This window comes from Lemur catta, chromosome 11 (assembly GCF_020740605.2).
Source record: "Lemur catta isolate mLemCat1 chromosome 11, mLemCat1.pri, whole genome shotgun sequence".
NCBI lineage: Eukaryota > Metazoa > Chordata > Mammalia > Primates > Lemuridae > Lemur > Lemur catta.
Window position 1 is genome coordinate 52463767 of NC_059138.1, and position 23108 is coordinate 52486874.

The window sequence follows — 23108 nt, forward strand, 5'->3', positions numbered from 1 at the left end:
AAATTTAGGAATCATTAAATTTCAGACTCTAAGACCTTTAAGATTATGGAGCCCCAATCCTCTCATTTTACAGATGAGAACATTGATACCCTTAGAGTAGGAGCCAGCAAAAGAATATATGTCTTCTGTAATTTATACCACATGCTTTTTTGTACTGACAAGAATTATCAAGGGTTATTTCAGACTTACTTAGGCAACATCACCTAAATTTGTTTTTAGTGATATCTTTTAGTAAAGGAGATTATTTCTTTTGAAAATAAATTCCATATTTCCCATACATATAAAATACTGAAGGAATAACAATAGAAATGTAATAGTGGTTGGGTTAGGATGGTGTATTACCAGTTAGGGTTTTTCCCCTCATATTCCTGCAATGATTTCTGAAATGTCATTACCTCCAATAAGAGCAATGACTACTACCTCATTGTCATTTATCATGCATTGTAGTAGCAACTGTATATACCTTGTCTGTGTTTTACTGATTTATTCAATGAACATTTATTGAGCATGTGTACATTCCAGGCCCTGTTTTCAGGTTTGGGGATACAGAGGAAACCAAGACCTCATTTCCAGTGGTAAGTCTTACTCTCAGCCTGAGCATCTGCTCCTCTACATGCTTCCCACGTCTACCCTCCCCAAAATCATAGCTGACCCAATTCCCTACTAAAGTGATGTAATTAAGAAAAAGAAAATATGGTTAAAACAAGAGAAGGTTTGGGGAGAGGGGAAGCAGAGGAGATGACCAAAGGCAAGGTATAAAAAATTAAGGAACAAAGAGGAAAAAGGGATCAGATGAAGTAGTAACAACATGGTGGAGGGGAATTTTTCCTAGAGGCTGTTCTAAAGTTTTCATCTTGGTTTTTATAATGAAGCCTAAATTAATTTGGGTTTTATGTCAAATTTGTATCATCATATATCTCTTTACAAGTCTCTTTCTTTTCTGAAATGATGGTGGTATTAAATGGTATTTGTGTTTTTAAATGACCTTACTTGGGAAAAGAAAAAGTTGCCAAATCTGTATTGGAACACTTCCTCCGTCTTTATTTTAATCCAAAAATTTGTTGCAGAGGAAAAGCACAGACTCTGAAGCCCTCCCTCCCCAAATTGGACTGAGACACTTAGGAGCTGGGCCGAAAGGCAATTCTAAATGCAGAATCTGTGCTGTACTCAGAAGCACCTCTGCCGTGTTATAACTAAGAATGTTTTCACTGTGCCAAGTGTGCCTGCCTGACTCCCTCTGCCCCGGAAATGTCCTTCATTCTTCATGCAAATAGACTTTTGGCAAACCACAGCTCCTCAGTTGACCACTCACATTTGAATCTCAGCAGACCTAATTAAGGTCAAAAAGGAAGTGGCTTTTCCTTTCATTTCCCCCACCCCCACCCCAGCTTGTAACCCTAGTTGATACAAAAGCTACAGACTCCTGGATTCAGTAGACAAATGCATCCCCCATAACAACTTCACAGACAGACCTGCCAGCTTCCTACATGGCTCACTTCAGGGCCCTCTGAGGAATATCAGGTCTCTACCTAGGAATGCCTTCTTCCAGTCTCTTGCTGGCAGCTGTTTTGTTTGCATATGAAAACGTGAAAAGTCTACAAGTTCAAGGCTGATTAAAGCAATAAAGTCACCCGGAGATTCTCAGGTTAACACTCTGTTGGCAAACAAACAAAAAGCTAGCTTAATTTTCTCTTTTCACAGCAATAGCTTTTTAACAGCTTTCGATTTGTAAGTATTTTATTTCTGGCAACTTTCTTTCTCTGAAATGTGTCTAACCAAGGTTTAGAAAGAAGACTTCCTGAGTCAGCTTTCCTGCTCCCACACTCATTACCACAAGAGCCTGTGGCAAAGAACTGGATGCTTAGCCTGGCAAATTTGCTGATTCCAGACCTGATATGAGCCTTATTCCCATCGTAGTTGGATTGCCATCAGCATGACAGAGTTGAGCTCCCATTGAACCTCATGACTTTAAGTGCCTTTTGGATTGTTTGATCCTACTGTACCATGCTTTCCTTCAATCAATTACTATGAAGTGATTCTTAATCACTGGTACAAAAATTTATCTCATCAGAGAGCAAGGGAGCAAATATTAACGAGACAAAATAATATCTTCCTTGTCTTAAAACTATCTCCCTTCCTATTTACACTATTTCTTAAAATTTCACCTTTAGAGATTTATTCCTTGATATTTATTCTGTAGTGATTTTATTTTATTTTATTTTATTTTATTTTTTTGAGACAGAGTCTTACTCTGTTGCCCTGGCTAACGTGCCATGGCGTCAGCCTAGCTCACAGCAACCTCAAACTCCTGGGCTCAAGCAATCCTTCTGCCTCAGCCTCCCGAGTAGCTGGGACTACAGGCATACGCCACCATACCCGGCTAATTTTTACTATATATTTTTAGTTGTCCAGATAATTTCTTTCTATTTTTTTAGTAGAGACGGGGTCTCACTCTTGCTCAGGCTGGTCTAGAACTCCTGAGCTCAAATGATCCACTCACCTTGGCCTCCCAGAGTGCTAGGATTACAGGCATGAGCCACCGCGCCCAACCAGCAATCTTTTTCTATAAAGGGCCAGTTAGTAAGTATTTTAGGCTTTCTGGGCCGCGTATTGTCTCTGTTGCACATTCTTTTTTTTTTCCTTTTCTTTACAACCCTTCACGAATATAAAAACTGTTCTTAGCTCAAGGGCTGTCTGGCCACTAGCCACAGTCTGCTGATACCTGTATTAAACTATAATGAGTTACTCATATATAACTGTAACTTAGGTCATTGACTGTACTAAAGGCATCCAAAGAATAGGAATTTTAAATGAAAAGACATAGAAGAGAAAAATAATAATATTTGAAAACACTCGTATTACATTCTCTGCAGGCACTGTTCTAATTACTTCACCTATATTAATTCATTTAGTTGTATAATGGAAGTAATATGTTCATTTTACAGGTGAGGAAACTGAGAAAGAAACTAAATGACTTGCCCAGGCTTACACACAGGCAGTAAGTAATGGAGCTAGCATTGTAACCTAAGAAGTTGGGCTCCAGAGTCTGTGATCATAATTGCAATGCTATGCTGACACTCAGGGAGACGTGATGTTGTAATTCACTTTAGAAAATACAAATCAAAAGAAAAGGGCAAAAATATTTCTCCCGTAATTCCATCACCTTGAAATAACCACTATTTATATTTTATTTCTATTCTTTTGGTTTATATACTATTAGAAAATTCCTATACATATAATTCTTTTCCTTATTCAGCTCTGTAAGGTAGGTATCGTAGTATTTCAGATGAAACTGAGGCTTAGGTGAATAAGTGTTTTTGTCAAGATCATAAAGCTAATATGTGTGTGGAATCAAGATTTGAACCTAGACTGTTGCTTCTATAATAGAACCTGTGCTCTTAGGCTGTTGCTTCTATAGTAGAACCTGTGTTCTTAACCTCTGGCCTATACTGCATTTGAGATTATACTTAACTTGTCACACTTAAAAAGTCCTTTTTTTACCTCAAGTTTATGAAGAGTAGTCACTCATATTTTCTTCTATTACTTTCGTTATTATTTTTCTTGGTTTTCCTTTAAATTATCTGGATTTTATTTTGGAGTAAGAAACAAAGGGGAGATTCAGTTTTGTTTCTTTTCTTCTAATCAATTGTCCTAATATGTAATGAATAATACCTTCTTTGCCTGCTGCTTTGAAATGCTGCCTTTATCATACACTAAATTACAAAGTAATCTTTTATTATCATTTTTCAATGACTGCATTCCATTTGTGGAAGATGTTACTTAAGGTTCTGTTATGATGACCTAACTTACAGGTTGACATGAAGAAAGGAAAGTAGGTTTCAGCCTGGTATTATGAGAATTTTCCTTTATAGATTATTTTTGCCTTTAAAAAAAATAAAGGCCAAGGATTTAGTTGACCATATTTTGGCTTAAAGTTTACAGTGTTTTAGAAATGTGGAAAATGAAAACTGAACTTGAAGGAATATTGAGTATCTTATCCAACCCCCATTTGTAGATAAAGAAACTAAAGCCCAAAATAGTAAAAATGATTATTTAATAATGATGCTAGTTAGTGACTGCATTACATAGGATTCTTTCAGCTGCAGGTGACAGAAATGCAACTAAAATTAATTAACTTAAGTCAAAATGAAACAGGGTATTTTTTTTCTCTTATGAGAAGAAGAGGGGCAGGATGTTCTCAGGCATGCCTGAGTCTAGGAATTAAATTAGATCCACAGCGATCTCTGCGTTTCATCTCAGCTTCTCTCTCTGTACAGAAGCCTCGTTTTCTCAGGCTCTTCCATGGGACAAGTATATCGTTGATAGTATCTCTAAGGTTACATGCTTTTTAAGTGAAAACTTAAAGAAAAAGAGAGAAATTTAAACTCTTAGTCTTCGAACATAAAATCCAAAATAAAGATTCTGATTGGTTTTCTTTCCGTCATATGACCACTCCACTATTTTGGGGGTAGGGGTGGGGGTGGCAAGATATGATGTAATCTGTGGTCCTAGAAAAACCATTTGGAGTTGGGGAGAGGCAATTCGTCAAAGGAAAAGGGGAGGTTACTATTACTAGAACGAAAGAAGGGAAGGTGAACAGACAAAACCATCTACTATCCACTAGGGCAGCTGGAGAACCTAAACTGGAGATGGGACCTTTGATTTTCCATTCTAGTCATCTTTCCATTTCTCTATTTATTCATTCAACACATAGTTACTGAGCAATCTACCAGGATTGCATTTAGCTGCAAGTAACAGAATCCCCAGTTGATGATGGCTTGCACAGCAAAAGATCCAGAGACAGGAGTTAGTTGTTGGCATTATTTTGTAATACCAGGCAGTCTCACTGTTTCCCAAGCACCATTGCACTTCCTTGCCTCTGGTCCTTTGTTCCTCTGCTCTCCATCTCCACTTGTTAGTCACTTGACCCAAGGATGTCAATATCATCTCTCCCTAAAGCCCTCCCACATCCACTTCTGGATAAATCAGAATAAATCTTTCCCAATTCTGTATTTCCATAGCACCTTGTTGAGCCATTATAACACTGAATTCATCCTACCTTGTATTGAAATTAATTTAGTGCATATATATGGATCTCCTTTGCTGTTAAACAGCAGTCAAGAAACAGACTGAATCTTATTTATCTTTGTGGAATCAAAGGCCAGCTATCCTCCCATCCTCTGGCTCTGCCAGTTGCACATGTTCCCTGCGGGCCCCGGAACCTAGAACCACCTTGAGTTCTGCTAAAGTCAGTCACAACACCTGCAACGTAGTGTGCAACTTAGACTTCATTGCAGGTTTGTCAAGGGGGTTACATACCATACCACACAGAAAAATACTGGCTCGCATTTGGTTCCTTATGAATGGTCCTTGGGACTTCAGACTCCTCTCCCCATTGTTTTGTCCCAATTCAGCTATGCCCTGGCCCCATCTCCACACCTGTACCCCTTAACTCAGAATGAAGCTCAGCAAAATAAAATGTTTTAAATTTTGCTGAGCCTCATGCTGGCTAAGGCCCCACCTTAACCACCTTAGAGGGTAGAGGGGAGTTCAAAATAGCAGATAGTATTAAATTATGTTTAGTAATAGTTAACACTTATTCAGTATTTTTTGTGTGTAAGGTACTATTTTCCCTGCAAGGCAGGTTGTATTATCCCCATTTTATAGTTAGGAAAAGAAAGGCACAAAGAGGTTGAATAGCCACATATCACACAGCTAGGAAGTAGGAATCAAACATCGAACCCAAGCTATCTAAATCTGGTGCTTGGGCCCTTAATAACTAAACTCTACTAACCTCCATAGCACCTAATACAGTGTTTTCCTACTAAGTGCATCAAAATGTTAGTTGGATTAAATTTACTTGCATTTCTAAGAGCATCAGAAATATGCTAGCCTCTTATATTTCTAACATTTTATGTCATTCTCCTGGATATCTGAAGTTTTTTTGTTTTTACTAGTATTAAATGAATAAATGCATGAACCTACTTGTTTATTAACTCTGGAACTCAGATTCCTCATCTGGAAATTCATTCACTAATTGGTTATTTAATATTTATGTATCCACCATTTGGGCACCAGATAAACCATGAAGCATAAGAAACACTTCCTTCCTTTGAAAAATCTAAAAGAAAGGGTTGAACCAGGTGATATCAAAGGTCCTTCCCTGTTCTAAAATTCTGAGTTTCTGTGGAGTGGGAGGTTTACTCACATTGTACCTAACTGATAGATTTATTATCACAAGATGGCTCATTCTCCCTCCCATCGTAAGCACTCAAATCAGTGCAAAACCAGTAGATTGTGATCAATTTTAAATGACTGCTGCCCTTGCTAGGCATTCGGGAAGGGAGTCAGGTGCTGCTTGTCATATAACCACTAAGGAGAGAATATAGGGCTGCCCAAAGCAAAGTAACAAAGAATGCAAAGCCTTGCCTAACTGCCCTCTGGCCTTCCTCACTGCACCTCTAACTTCAGTATCTGCTAGGTTAGCTAGAGTCCTCTATTTCCCACTTTTACACTAGCCAAGCCAGCCAAACCTGAAGTGTCCCCTACTCCAGAGCTGCCTGTAGAGCTTCCCTTTTACCCCATGAGGTGGATGCTTGACTTTTTCACCTCTGTGTACTTCATATCCTGTAGTTCTCAATCCTAGCTGCAGATTAGTATCACCTAGGGAGCTTTTTAAACATAGTGAAGCCCAGCTCTCCACCCCCAGGGATTCTGATTTAATTGGTTTGACATGAGGCACAGTCTTTGGTCTGGTTTCCTTTGTTTTTCTTTTTAATCCCCAGCAGATGATTCTAATGTATGGCCAAATGGAGAACTACTGCATCTTTGAAACTGGAGTTTCTTAATTTTCACCTGCTGGTTAAATCCTCACTCTGGATTATGGGGCCAATTCTATTCCCAGCCAGAGATAATTCAAGGATTCTTAGTCTAGCAGCTCAGCAGCTCAACACTGGGAGCTTAATCCCACTGTGGCCTGGACTCCCAGTTCCTCTAATTACAGGCTATTGTTCATTGTAATTAAGCCTCTGCCCCAAAGAAACATAAAAGGTAAAAGAGAAACAGTTGCTGGGCAGGTAAAATGGCAGGTGTTTACTCTAAAGCCCTCCCACATCTTTCTGCCCCTGCCACACCCCCATCCCCTACTCAAACCATTTTAACAAAGTTGTCCTAAGTAAAGGTCACTTAGTGACAAGCATGGTTAGGCAATTATCTGACCTAACATCTCTTCAGACATGCCTTATGTCAAGCTGCCAGGTATTTCTCTTTATTTCACTATAAACAACTCTGTTAGTGATACCTTCATAATTTCTTTCCCAGAGATGACTCATCTTTAATGTTTCCCTTTTTTCTCCCTCTTTTAACTTGCACTTCACTAATTCCAGAATCTCCTCTCCCTTGATGGATTTTTACAAACCTTTCCCCAACACGATTGTAATCATGCCTAAGCATAACACTAGTATCAGTGGTATATTTAAACTAAAGAAAATAAAAGCCATATTTTTAAAAGTGGAATTTTTATATGAAAATACCTAACATCTAGAGTCCATAAAGGTATTTTTAAACACTCTTCAAAATTCCCAGAATGTAAAGTCTATATTCTCTTCTAGTGAAATCTTTTCTTCAGAAACCATCATTCATTAACGCAACATAATACCAAATGTTAGTTTTAATGAGTTTGTTGTTTTCTGCTTTGATGCTTGTTTTGCAACAGTTTTTGGGTTTTTTTTACATTTTTTCCTACTATTTTTTACAACACTTCATTTTGCAGGCTATTCTCAGACCGTTAGCACCATATATTAGATGGTTTCATTTGGAAACTCTACTCTGAGTACTGCATAAATATACCTAGCACCACGCTGGGCACTCCCTTGATTAAGAAATATACTTTTCCGGTGTCAGAAGTGATAGTACCTGAAGTTTGCCAAAGGAGAGGAATGAATATGAGGGCAGATTTTAATAATATATGTTTCTGTTGATAAGATTGATGACTTCCCAGCCATCAATGAGATAGAGGGACTTTTCTTCTTTGGCCTAGCATAATCTGCCATATATGGATTTTCCTAGTGCCAAGGGGAGTTTCATGACTCAGCACCCCTTGTACCCACTTAATTAGTATGACAATCTGAAGATGCAATTCCTATTATAATGCCTAGAACTATTCTCAGAAAAGTGCTTTTAAAATTCAAATAATTGTCTAGTTAAAGATAAGTGCTCTAAAATATATTCATTTTTTCCTGACATTAAATATAAAACTAAGCTTGATTCTGTTCTCTGTTTTGACCAGGCACTGTAATCCTCTGTGAACATTAGCAAAAGACAAAAAAAAAAAAAAAATTCAAATGTTTTAAAGCACATAAAACAATTACATTTTTCTCTATTATTCAGTGAAGTATGTGTTTTGTAATGCCCTTAAGAATATCACAATCATGATTTGTGATCTGTATGTATTTTTAGTACCTATTCAAATTAGCTATTGTGAGTCAGGTATCCTAAGATCATTTAATTAATTGCCCACATTATCTAAACCCCTACTTAAATTTCTTCCCTAGACAGACATATTACTCCTACAGACTAAATTATTCATCTCACCAAACTCTCTAAACTGACAAAGCCACTTACTAACTAAAGTGCTATTGTGAAAGTATCAGCTCAACAAATACTTTTTGTTTTATTAAAAGATAAAGAATTATCATGTCTAAAAATAGATACTTAGAGCTTAAAATCTGTCAGACCATATGTTGTACAACTCCAAGATCCAGGAAACAAAGACATCCTTCTCCTGGGGGTATGTATTATTACAATCATTGTAGGGGACTAGATGCCAGTTCATTTGTATAACTACTCAGTCATGTAACCATCTTAAGAAGAGAAATGGGTATGAATTTCTGGGGACGGTGAAGGGAAAACAGTGAATTGGCACTGATCTGATCTGCATGTATTTGCGCCTGTGTTGTAAGAATGCATATGAGAATATGGATTTTTTTCTAGTGTCCTTAAGATTTCTTTGAAGGATATTACTTTTCTTGTTTCTCATTGAGGGTCAATGGAACAGCCACAAAGTATAGAATTTGAGACAGTCTTCACCTATAAGCAAGATAGCATTTTACAAAGCATTATAGGATCTTTGTAATCCTTTTCCCTATATTGAAATTTTAACACTTTCTTCTGTTTTATTTCATTGTTTTAAAATTTAAAACTTCTTTTAAAACTTTGAAATAAGTTTTCAAACCTTTTGCTATTAATCTCTAAGCATGTTTTTCGTATATGTTGCAAATTTTGTAATATTTTACATATTTTATATGGTACAAACTCAATCATCTTCAGAGATTTAATTACAATATTATGCTAGACAATCATTCAGAACCTGTGTATATAGTACATTGAAGAAACATGGCAGTTACTCAGTTTGGACCATAAACAATTCCAATCCCTAAAAGGGATTTTCTTCTACCTTTATAACTATCAAATCTCCACTTCTCTTTAGATTAGAGAGCTCCAACTACACTGGAATATTTACAAAGTCAAACACTTTTACAATGTTAAAGTTGAGAGGTCCAAGTATTCTCTAAGTACTTGGCAATGATAGTGCAGGCTGGTTGTAAAGTTGGAAATGTCTAGTCTTTGTCAACTAACAAAAGAATTTCAGTTCTCTTCAAGTGATAGAGGAGGTAAGAGGAAATGAAAAGTAATATCAGACAGTGTGTTTCTTCTAGGTCATGAGGCCATATTTCTTTTAATTTTAAAACTTATGTATGTACATATTTACATGCACATGATACAAAGATAAAAAAGCATATACAATGAAAATGAAATTTCTACCTTTCCTCAGTTACCCAGTTTCCCTCTTTGGAAGCAAACACTGTACCCAGTGTCTTGGAGATTCTTCCAGTGGCGATCCATGCATTTGCCAATGTGCATGCATAAATTCTCTCTCTCCCTCCCTCTCGCTCTTTCCTCTTCCCTTTCACATAAAGATAGTATGCCATGTGCTTTGCTCTGTTCCTTGATTTTTCGGTCTTGAAGATTGTTCCAAATCAGTGAGTGTAAAAGTCGTCATTCAAGCCAGTGGCTGCATAGTGATACACTATATGATTATATCATAATTCATCTAAACAATCTCTTAATGATGAGCATTTAGATGTTTTCCATCTTTTACTATTACAAATAGTCTACAACAAGTATTTCATTTGCATATGTTTTGTGTTGCACATATGCAAGATTATCTGTAGAATAAATACCTAGGAGTTGAAATTATTGGTCAAAGAGTGTGAGCATTTTTAATTTTGATAAATAGAACCAAACTACCCTCCAGAAAAGTTATACCAGTTTTCACTCCCAACAGTATGTATGAGAAAGAAGCAATATTTTTGATTAGGACCCATTTCAAATTTGTGTTCAAGAAGAATAAAAGAACAAAATATTATTTTTACATATTATAAATGTTAGAAAAATCCAGCATTTGGAAGTTAGAAAATATAAAGGGATAGCAACGTTGACAGTACTATATAGGGTAACCATTCAGTTTGTTGACAAGCAAGAAAATCATTGTCATTTTACAAGAAAGGGTTTTGACTTATATTTTTCAAAGCCCTGAGACTGTTAAATCTTTCTATTTCTATTAATGATATTATTTAAAGTAATATAGTTATTACCAATAATAATGATAATGATAGAGCAAATATTGTGTGGGATACACAAAACTTTGACACAAAAAACAAGTATGTAATTAGACTGTGACTTTTAAAATGTGTATTAAAATAATGGACATCATAATATTTCAAGACTCTAATTAGCTCTCAAATTGATAAACAGGTATTTCAGAAGTACATCTTAAAATTGTTTTAGGGAAAGAAACACCTGAAGATATATTTAATAGAGCTATAAAAATTCTGACCAGGGGACCAAATACTATGTTATTGCATAAAAAGATAAAAGTTTTATAAACTTGTAGAAATGGTACAGAAAAATCTAATTGCATAGTTTTGGACGTAAGAGTCTTAAAAAATTTATGAACATGAAAAAAAAAAAAGAGTTCCTTCCTTAATAAGGTTTCTAAGAGTACCAGGTGACTATTCCATAAAGGAGAATTAAGGTATGCATTGGTATAGGTTCAGATTGTCACTTCTAGATATTTGTGATGTTAACAGATAAAAATCTATTTACATGAAGAACTGACAAAATCATAGTGACCTGTTTTATAAAATTTCCTAACAATATGAATTATAATTTAAAAATTAAAAACAGAAATCAAGTCTCCTTTATTAAGAATTCTCAACCATCTTTTTGTTATCCAAAATTCATTTTGTCGGGCCAGACGCAGTGGCTCACGCCTGTAATCCTAGCCCTCTGGGAGGCCGAGGCGGGTGGATCGCTCAAGGTCAGGAGTTCGAGACCAGCCTGAGCGAGACCCCGTCTCTACTAAAAATAGAAAGAAATTATCTGGCCAACTAAAAATATATATAGAAAAAAATTAGCCAGGCATGGTGGTGCATGCCTGTAGTCCCAGCTACTCGGGAGGCTGAGGCAGTAGGATCGCTTAAGCCCAGGAGTTTGAGGTTGCTGTGAGCTAGGCTGACGCCATGGCACTCACTCTAGCCCGGGCAACAAAGTGAGACTCTGTCTCAAAAAAAAAATTCATTTTGTCAATCAAAATTCAGGCTCAACCAACAGTCAATACCACTGTGGATTTTTCTGATCATATTACAGGGATTAGACTAGATATTAATCGTTCAGTGGCAGACCTCATTACTGAAACTCTCTGATTAAAAGTGAATGAATAGTTTTTAAAAACTGATACATAATATTTGTACATATTTATGGGGTATATATAATATTTTGTTACATGCATAGAATGTGTAATGATCAAGTCAGGGTGTTTAGGGCATTCATCACCTGAAGTATTTATCGTTTCTGTCTATTAGAAACACTTTGAGTTTTCACTTCTAGCTATTTTGAAATACACAATACATTGTTGTTAACACTGTTAACTATAGTCACCCTACTCTGCTATGGAACATTAAAACTTATTCCTTCTCTCTGACTGTATGTTTGTACTCATTAACCCTGCGGTCCCCAACCCCCGGGCCATGGACTGTACCCGTGCGTGGCCGCACAGCAGGGTTGGCTAGCAAGCGAAGCTTCATCGCTTCATCGGCATTTGCAGCCACTCCCCATCGCTCGCATCACCACCTGAGCTCCACCTCCTCTCAGATCAGCAGTGGCACTAGTTGCAGGAAAACAATTTCAGGGCTCCCACTGATTCTGCATTATGGTGAGTTGTATAATTATTTCATTATATGTTATAATATAATAATAATAGAAATAAAGTTCACTATAAGTGTAATGTACTTCAATCGTCCTGAAACCATCCCTCCCTCCCCTCCCAATCCCTGGAAAAATTGTCTTCCATGAAACTGGTCCCTGGTGCCAAAAAGGTTGGGGACTGCTGCTTAACCAACCCCCCTCACCACCACCAGCCCCCAAATGAATACTTTTAAAGATGAAGTCTCACACAGCTAACTATCATATTTAAATTGGGTCTACAAGATACCAAAGAAAACGATTTGGACAATTTGATCAAAAAACTACTGCTCAAGTCAGCTAAACATAAAGTCAGTCAACCTAGGTTTAAGCATAGTTTAGGCCTCCTAAGCCTATTGTCTCATTTCTATTTGTGTATAATGATTCCTGTAATCACTTCCTGAGGTCATTGTGAAGGTTAAATAAGATGCTGTGCATGAAGTACTCAACATGGTTGCCAGAGCATATTGAGCACTCAATAAAATACTCACTATTAAAAAATATATATAAATAAAAAAATCAGTCAAACCAGCCTTTTGGTATCATATAAGGAATGAACTGTCATTTGACTGAATTTTTCATATTTTACCGAAGTATTTATCATGCTATAATCTTAATCCTGATCTCAGATGACAGAGAAAAAGGTGGTAAACACATTTCTTTATAATAATCCTTTAAAATTAACCTAATTATGTAACTGTATGTCATATTTCACCACAGCGTATGAGTCAAAAAATATGACTACAACATAGCATGCATATCACATGAAAATGAAGTAGCACTGCTCTTTCGGAAAAATGGGCAAGAAAGGCTCTAAAGTGATTGAACATTTATTTATTTTTTATTTTATTTTATTTTATCTTTTTTGAGACAGAGTCTCACTCTATTGCCCAGGCTAGAGTGCCGTGGCATCAGCCTAGCTCACAGCAACCCCGGACTCCTGAGCTCAAGCAATCCTTCTGCCTCAGCCTCCCAAGTAGCTGGGACTACAAGCATGTGCCACCATGCCCGGCTATTTTTTCTATATATTTTTAGTTGTCCAGATAATTTTTTTCTATTTTTTTGGTAGAGATGGGGTCTCACTCTTGGTCAGGCTGGTCTCGAACTCCTGAGCTCAAACGATCCACTCACTTCGGCCTTCCAGAGTGCTAGGATTACAGGTGTGAGCCACCGTGCCCGGCCGAACATTTATTTAACACTAATATTAAGTATCCTGTCCTGATTCACTCACAATAGCATAGTCATCATCATGTTTTTTTTGAGGCAGTGTCTTGCTTTGTTACCCAGGCTAGAGTGCAGCGGTGTCATTATGGCTCACTGCAACCTTGAACTCCTGGGCTCAAGTGATGCTCCTGCCTCAATCTCCTGAGTAGGTGGGACTACAGGTGCACACCACCGAGCCCAGCTAATTTTTCTATTTTTTGTAGAGACAGGGTCTCCTTATGTTGCTCAGGCAGGTCTCACACTCCTGGCTTCAAACGATCCTCCCACATGGCCTCCCAAAGTCCTGGGATTATAGGTATGAACCAGTATGCCCAGCCATCATCATCATTATTATCAGCAACATTTCTAGCATCAGCATCACCTGTGATATCAAAGCATTAAGTAGTTTTCAAGCTTACATGGTCAATTCTCCATCCTATTGTCTTTTCAACACTGATTTTATTTCTGCAGCTACTTGATTGGCCATCTTTAGGTTGTTCTGGAATTTTGCACACTAGTATATTCTCAAGAAGTTAACATTACATACAATTTAGGACTATAAAGAGAATCAATTTTATATCTCTTCATATAAATAAGTCTCCTTGTACGAATGTAGGAGTCAACCTCTGGATTTCTGGATAATGCATCTTGAATATTCTCCAGATGCTGCTACCATGGTGACAGACTAACTGACAACATTCTGGACTGCTTTATTGTAATAGCTGGTTCTGTTGTTTCTTAAAGCAGAAAAATGGTTTTAAAAAATGAAGGACTAAAATGACATGTTTCCCCAGTCATTGCCCCTTTTTCTGTATATCTATGATTCTGTCTCAGCTAAACATAAGATCTACTAGGTTCCCCACTCCTGAATCTGCAGACATCTTTCATGTGAATTTTCTATGGTTTTCTTCATCTTATATTGGTCTTCTAAAAATCATTGAATTCATTAATGAACAAGACATTTAGCTACCCTGAAAACCAATATCTGCAAATCAACCAAAAGTCATTCATCCAGGTGACTAGATTCAGTTATTAAAATATCCAGAAAAATTGCTTGAGCCCAGGAATTTGAGGCTGTAGTGAGCTATGATCACACCACTATACTCCAGCCTGGGTGACAGAGTGACACCCCATCTCTTAAAAATATATATATAGATCGATCAATATGTGCATATCTGTATCTCCAGAAGAAAACACGGTGAAATGTTTCTTTTCCAGATTATGTTAAATTATTTTTGAAGCAAACATTACTAAAGAAAGAAATTAGCCAGACATCTAATTTTCTTTCCTTCACACTTTGCAAAAAGATTCTCCAATAAGATCACAATGATTAACTTTTCATAAAAATAACTATAGGTAAGACCAGCCTCAGCAAGAGCGAGACCCCATCTCTACTAAAAATAGAAAGAAATTATCTGGCCAACTAAAATATATATATAGAAAAAATTAGCTGGGCATGGTGGCGCATGCCTGTAGTCTCAGCTACTGGGGAGGCTGAGGCAGTAGGATCACTTAAGCCCAGGAGTTTGAGGTTGCTGTGAGCTAGGCTGACGCCACGGCACTCACTCTAGCCCGGGCAACACAGCAAGACTCTGTCTCAAAAATAAATAAATAAATAAATAACTATAGGTAGTGAGTACTTTACATACACAAGCTCACTTAATTCTTCCAATGAGTTTGGAAATTAGAAATTATTATCCTCTCTTTACAAATGAGGAAATTGTGGGTCATAACAGTTATTTAACTTGTCTACAGTTATATAGTTAGTAAGACTGTGGCAGAGCAGGATTTGCAACTAGATCTATCAACTCCAAGTACTATACTTACTCATTTGTGAATGAAAGCAATTTCATAAATATTCATCTCCAGAGAATAGAGCCAGAAGAAATTAATTTGAATCATAATAGGGAGTATTGAAGTTAGCTATTTTATCAATGAGGATGAGATGTGGAAAGGAACACTAAGGGAGTTATAAAGTACTGGTAATGCTCCTCATCTTAAATTGGGTGGTGGGTTCGCTGGTGCTCATTATATCACACCATATTTTATTTCTTATGTATGTGTTATAGTTTCAGTATGTATTAATATATCATATAACAAAAATATTTTAAATTTTTTTGAGAGATATGACTTACTGAAGAATGTTTTGAAATCTTAAGTATCTTAAAAAATAAAAAACAATATTCTTTTCCCCTGGGTAACCTTAGTGTAATGCATAAGCGGGGTGGATATCACCACAGCACACACAAAACTCCTGTCAGTAGTTTCTTTGCTATTTCTGTGCCAGAACTCAAATGACTGCACTGGGTATTAGAGAAAATCTGCCCCTAATATAAGATTAGAATAAAATCTCAAGGGGATTAATTCTTCCAGGAAGGTCATTTTGAGTCAAGTGGACAACTTTGAATTTGGATTTCAGCATTTGGATAACTTCTATTAAGCCAACGGCCACTTTTCCTTGAAATTAAGATAGTAGATCAAGTTTTTACAATGGTAAAACATTGTGACATCATGTTAAAGCACAAACATACCATTTTCTCAAAATAGTAGTTTCTCTCTGTTAGCAGATTTGTTCTTTCAAACTGGCCCCAATGAGAGACAGCTAATTCATATTTATTTTTCAGTGTTCTCCCATTCTACAGATATCTGATAGGCCAGCCTACATTGTGGTTCAGTCTTATTTTTATTGTAAAAACAATCATACCTACAGTCATAAAAAGTCAGCCCCCAATCTCACTTTTTGGAGGTAACCATTGTCTTTTAACATCTCCTTTTATTACCTCTATAATTCTCAATGACATTTCTACAATAGTATTTCTTGATTTTAGATTAACTTTTTAAATTTGAATTTTTATGCTCACTGAAATTGCATTTACATAACTTAAAAAATCAAAAGTCAAATAGTACTATAAAGTTTATAATAAAAAACAGGAAACTCTGAGGGTCCTATCCCTCTCAATCTCTCATGCTCAGACTCCAGAGGCAACTTCCTTCAACTCTTTTATCTCTTTCTTTGACTGTTTGTATTCAAAATTCTAAATAATATGCTTATAGTGCCATTTTTATTATTCCATTTTAGATACTTATATTTCTGCTTCTGACTGTGAAAAATTTGGATTGGCTTCTGTACATCACTTCCCCACATTCTTTTCTACTCAGCCTTACAATTTTTGGTCAAATTGGTATTCACTTTTACAGTATTATGACTATACAAATATTGTTCATAACTAAGCCACATAGTGTTTTTTAGTTTCTATTTATTTATTAGTTCTTTCATGAGCTCTGCAATAGGATTATAGAAGTTCTTTCATTATGAACAAATGAACAGGTGAGCTATCCGTTCTGTTGTTTTTTGTTTTCTGATTTTTGTTTTTTCCTTGGAGACATCCCTCCTGGAGTCCAGGTCCTCCCACTGCTGTCTGGACTGGTTGCTCTCTAGACCCTCTGCATAGCAACAGCCCTAAATTTTCCCCGGTTATAATCCTGGTTTTCCCTTTGTCTCTCCCCTGTGTTGAATCCCTTGTTTCCTGGAAACTGTGTCCTCCTATTTCTTGGTTTTCTTCCTCATTTTAGTGGATATATCATCTGATAGCTTCTAAGAAGGAGTTCATGAGAACAATATTTTTGAAAAAATGTCGCAAATCTGAAAACATCTTTAATTTACCCTTATACTTGATTAAATTTGGCTGGATATAGAATCCAGGAAGGCTGGAAATCATTTTTCCTCACCCTTTTTATGGCATTGATCTCTTGTCTTCCAGCTTCCAGTGTTGAGAAGCAATGGTACCATTCCAATCCCTGAATCTGGTTATTTCTCTGTAGGAGCTTTTATAAAACATTCATTCATTCACAAATATTTATTGAACAGCATTACTATGCCAGGGTCTGTTTTAAATGCTGGGGATTACAGCATTGAAAAAGGAAAGTCGCATATCCCTGCCTTTGTGGAGATTCCATTCTAGTGGGGGAGACAAATTACAAACAAGATAAATAAGTAAAATATATATAGTATATTAGATAGTGATAAATACTCAAGAAGAAAAGAAGAATATGTAGTTTCAGGGGTAGAAATTTGTATAAGAAAGGCCTTACTTAGGAAGAGAACTTTGAGTAAAGACCTAAAGGAAGTAAGGCAGCAAGCCATGCCAATATCCAGGGGATTACCTTTCTGGGCAGAAAGAACACTAAGTGCACAGGCCCTGAGACAGAAGTGTATCTGGCTTGTGTGGTGAACAGTTAGGAAGCCAGTGGAGCAAAGTGAACAAGTTGAAAAGTAGGAGGCAATGAGGTCAGAGCACCAAGATGGAGCTAGATCGTGTAAGGACAGGGTTTTTGCTCTACAGAAGATGAGGGGCTATTGGAGAGTTTTGAGCAGAAATGTGAGAGATCTGACTTTTGGCAAATGGGTAAAGAATTACCCGAGGGCAGAGGTAGGGTGAGCACTTAGAAGGCTATTCCAGTAATCCAGGTGAGAGATAATGGTGGCTTGGACCAAAACGATGGTAGTCAATACATGATAAATGGTCAAATTCTGGACATACTTACAGGTAGAGCTTACAGTATTTGCTGAATATTGTTTTTCATTATAATCACTTAGTGTCCTGTGTTATAGACAGGTGATATGAGACACTCTGGATTATTCTAGATCTGCCAATGATGTATCTCAGTACTTAATCTCTTGAATAAATGTTGGATATCAGCTTGATTTCTTTTCCCTTACCTATTTATCATAAAGGCAGAGAATTTACAATTAGCTATATGACTTACTGAGTAATAAGCACATTAAAGTTGTAAAATAAAATGAAGTTTTCTCCTAAGTTATTTTCATTTCAATACATTCTTTAATGTATTTAATCCCTATATATATATCTTTTTACTTTTTAGAATCATTAAAAGCATCCCAATGCTTCAGTATCTGTAGCCACAACTTCCTTGTTATTTTAACACATTATTTAGCTTATTTGCTCATGGGGAATCATTGCTATCTTTTCTAACTTGGGAATCGTTGACGAAATAATACTTTTTAAATAATCAAGCAATTTAAATACATTTTATGCTTTTTCTTAATCATTAGTGCCTAGTTTTGCTACATTCTTGGATGTTTATATGACCTAGATAATTGAGGTATAGCCACTAAATATACATTTGTATAATATTCATATAAGAAATTAGGCTGGGCACAGTGGCTCACACCTGTAATCCTAGCACTTTAGGAGGCTGAGGTGGAATGACCGCTTGAGGCCAGAAGTTTGAGACCAGCCTAGGCAACATAGCAAGACCCTGTCCCTACAAAAAAATAAAGAAAAATTAGCCAGGCATGGAGGCGTGTGCCTGTAGTTCTAGCTACTTGGGAGGCTGAGGCAGGAGGATCATTTGAGCCCAAGAGTTCAAGGCTGAAGTGAGCTAACATGATGCCACTGCACTCCAGCCTGGGTGACATAGTGAGACCCTGTCTCTAAAAAAAGAAAAAGAAAAAGAAAAGAAATTAGAAAGAATTCAATAGAGCAACAATTCTTTATTCCTGTCTCTTCCCATTCCCTGACCTTATGGAAAATGAATAGCAAACTATAAGTGCTGTTTCTATTTTTTCGTGAATGAAGGAGCTTTGTATAATAGTGATACTTCATGACCTTACTGAGAACTATATTCAGTTAAAATACTTTTACAGGAATTTTCCAGCTGCTTTAGGCAGCTGGCCGGGGCAGGGGACGAGGCTAGTCTCTATTTCGATTACTTTACTAAATGTTTTCTCAAAAAGTCTCCAATATTTTTCTTATTTAGAAGAAAGATTATTTAATCTTTTGAAACCACTTTCTCACTCAGTTTTAATTAATGATTTGCAACTGTGCACCACTGTCTTTTAAAGAATACAAAAATGAAATTGCAAAACTGAAAGTTATCTTTAGAAGGTTTCACTGTAGATATTATACATCATCTTTTTAATTATCTGAGACTCTGTAATTAACTTCTTAACAGATTATAACTGATTGTTACTATAGTGTCTTTTTTCCAGCTTTATTGTGGTATAATTGACAAATAAATATTATTCTTTTCTTTCTTTCTTTCTTTCTTTCTTTTTTTTTTTTTTGAGACAGAGTCTTGCTCTGTTGCCCTGGGTAGAGTGCAGTGGCATCATCATAGCTCCCAGCAACCTCAAACTCCTGGGTGCAAGCAATCCTCTGCGTCAGCCTCCTGAGTAGTTGGGACTACAGGTGCCCACCACCACACCTGGCTAACTGTTATAGTTTTAGTAAAGATGGGGTCTCACTCTTGAACTCCTGAGCTCAAGCAATCGTCCCACCTCGGCCTCCCAGAGTGCTAGGATTACAGGCATGAGCCACCGTGTCCTGCTTAATATTATTCTGATATCTCATTGAAAGTTTTATCTCCATTTAAATGCTAAAATGAGAACAGATTATGGAATGGAATGTGTAAAGCAATAGAATTGCAGTGTGGTGTACACAAACTATGATTACTGGCCACGGTACCTTCCTTCAGTTCAAGGAAATCTAGTGTATGATTTAGTTATAAGAATACTCCGTGAGGTCAGAAATTGTCAAGATTCTCTTCACACATTTTTAGTGAAAAAGAAAACACCCCACTTTAAGCCCAATAAAATTCTGATGCATTGTCCTGTTGGCAGGAGGAAAGTAATCATAGCCATGGTCAAGGGCACTGCACTTTATTGTCTGACAGACCTGGGATCAAGGCCTGCCTCCACCTTTTTTTGCCCCATGACCTTGGGAAAGTTGCATAATTTCTCTGCAATGCAGTCTCCTCATACCAAAATGGAAATAATACATTTCTCATATGGAGTCGTTAGGATTATGTTGAGATCATGTGTTCAAAGAGTTAGTACATGACTGATAGCTACTTGGAAAGCATTCAACAAGTATTGAGCTTTCACAATTATTCTTATGGTAGGCAATTTGAATTTTTTCAGTCCGCATGATTTCTTCCTATTTTACCAACTATAGTTTTATTCCCTTTTAGAGACCAAATTTCTAAAACAAGTTATATAATATCTTGTTCTTTATTCTCATTTTTCCTCTTGTTTACTTTTAAGACCAATACTTAAGTTTTTTCAGTGTACTTTCTAGTTTATCATCACTAATATTTAATAACAAGGTAAATTTTCTTGATATGCCTGTTTCTCCGTGTCAATGCTTCTTACAGTAAACTATTTGAGGCCACTGTAGAATCCCACTGGATGAGATGTGGAATGTAACAAATCACATAATATGAAATCATTACCACACTAGTCTCATTCAAAACTCCAAGTAAAATGTATTTTCATTTCCTTGATTAACCCAACTATGGTAACTTAAATAGGAGTTTATTTTTCTGACATAACAAGAAGTCTGGAGGTGAGCAATTACTGTAGTGGTTCAATGACTTAGCGATGTTAGAGCAAGTATCTTTGCAATTCTCTTGGTCATTTTGCAAGACACAGATGACTGTGGCAACTCCAGGAATCATATCCAAGAAGAAAGGGGGGTGGCTGAAGGGCACATGAGCCAACTCTCTTCCTTTTTTCCTTTCTTTCCTTTTTTTTAATTGTGATATAATTTACATATAGTAAAATGAACATATATTAAATATACCAATCAATAAATGTTGACAATTGTATACACCAATGTGATCATCACACAAGTTAACATATAGAACATTTCTATCACTCCTGAAAGTTCCCTTGTGTTCCTTTACAGACAGTCCCCTCACCCATTCCAGATGCACTGTAGTTATAATTTCTACCAGTAAAGGTTAGTTTTGCCTATTCTTAAATTTCACAAAAATGAAATCATACACTATGTATACTTGTCTGGATTTTTTCACTCTACATAGTTTGAGATTCTCCCATGTACAATAGATTGTACCTTTTTATTGTTGAGTAGTATTTCATTGTTTGTTCCTTTTTTACAAGATACCAAATGCTTTCCCAGAAACATCCTTTGTGAATGTCTACTTGCATCTCATGGGTTATATTTGGTCAGATGGCCACTCCTTGCTGCAAGGGAGGCTAGGAAAATATTCGTCTTTCTAGTTTCTACCATAGAAGGCTACAGAGGAGAATCAGGTTTGGAATGGCTTTTGAGTAGCCAAACAAAAATTTACCAAAGTGAATTTTGCAGTTTTAAATTTTATGATGAAACTTATATTTCATTCTTTCTATTAAAAAGTGCTGGTTATCTTATTCATATGTTACTATTTGAATTGTGCACATATATATTTTAAGGTAAATGTAAGTTTAATTTTGAAAGAAATCATGGAAAATTTTAAAATGGGAATTAAGCTATTTGCTTCACAATTTAAGACAATAATTTTAAATTATAATAAAGAAAATTTTAAAATAGAAGTATAAAATTATGAAATATGCGATTGGAATACTAAAAAGTTATAATCTCCAAAACTGCACTGTCCATTAGCCACATGTGGCTATTTAAATTAAGATTAAGTCAAATTAAAAATTCAGTTCCTCAATTATATTAGCCAAATTTGAAATGTGCTGTAACCACGTGTCTAGTGACTACTGCGTTAGTGAATGTAGATATAAAATATATCTTTAATCATTGTGGAAAGTTCTACAGGACAGCACTGCTCAAGAAAGAGAATGAAACAAGTAAATGTCATTTTCAATCATTAGAATATAATCTTAATTGACTTGGGGAACCTATCAAAAAGTGGTGGTTAGTTTTAATAAAGATTTAGTAAATATTTCAGTGAATACTAAAGCAAGAGAGAGAGGTAAAATATTATTCATTCTTTCAATAAATATTTATTGAGCACCTACCATGTGCTAAACTTTTGGGGAACCACAATGAACAAAATAAACAAAGTCACTATTTTGGTAGAACTTTTGTTATGACATGAGATGAGATATAAAATAAATAAATGATGCCACATAGTAGCAAGTGCTATGAAAAAAATAAAGATAGAGCTGGACACAGTGGCATGTACCTATAATCCCAGCTACTTGGGAGGCTGAAGTGGGAGGATTGCTTGAGTCCAGGAGTTTGTGGCTGTAGTTCAGTATAATCACACCTATGAATAGCCACTTCATTCCAGCCTGGGCAACATGGTGATACCCCATCTCTAAAAATATTAAATAAATAAATCTGAGCAAGGAGTAGGGGAGACCATGTTTATAGGATGTACAGGAAAGGACCTTTGTGATAAGATGTTAATTATACAGAGACCAGAAGGGGATTAAGAAGTTAGCCATGTGGGTATCTGGAAAAAGAGCAGTCCAAGCAGTGGGAATAGCAAGTGCGAAGAGCCTGAAGTCAATACATGCTTGGCTCTTTGGAAAAAGATCAAGAAAACCAGTGTGACTGAATCAGAGTAACTAATACAAGAAGATAAATGAGGTCAGAGACCAGATCTAGAAGGCCTTATAAGGATTTTGGGTTTTACTCTAAATAATATGGAATGCCATTAAAGTTTTGAGTAGAGGAATGACCTGATGTGATTTATGTTTTACAAGGACAGTGTGGAGAAGAAGCTATGAGGAAGCAAGAGTAGAAGCAAAGACATCAGTTAGGACCTTAGCAAAAATCAAAGTGACAGATGATGGTGTGTTGGACCACGGTGGTATTTGTAGT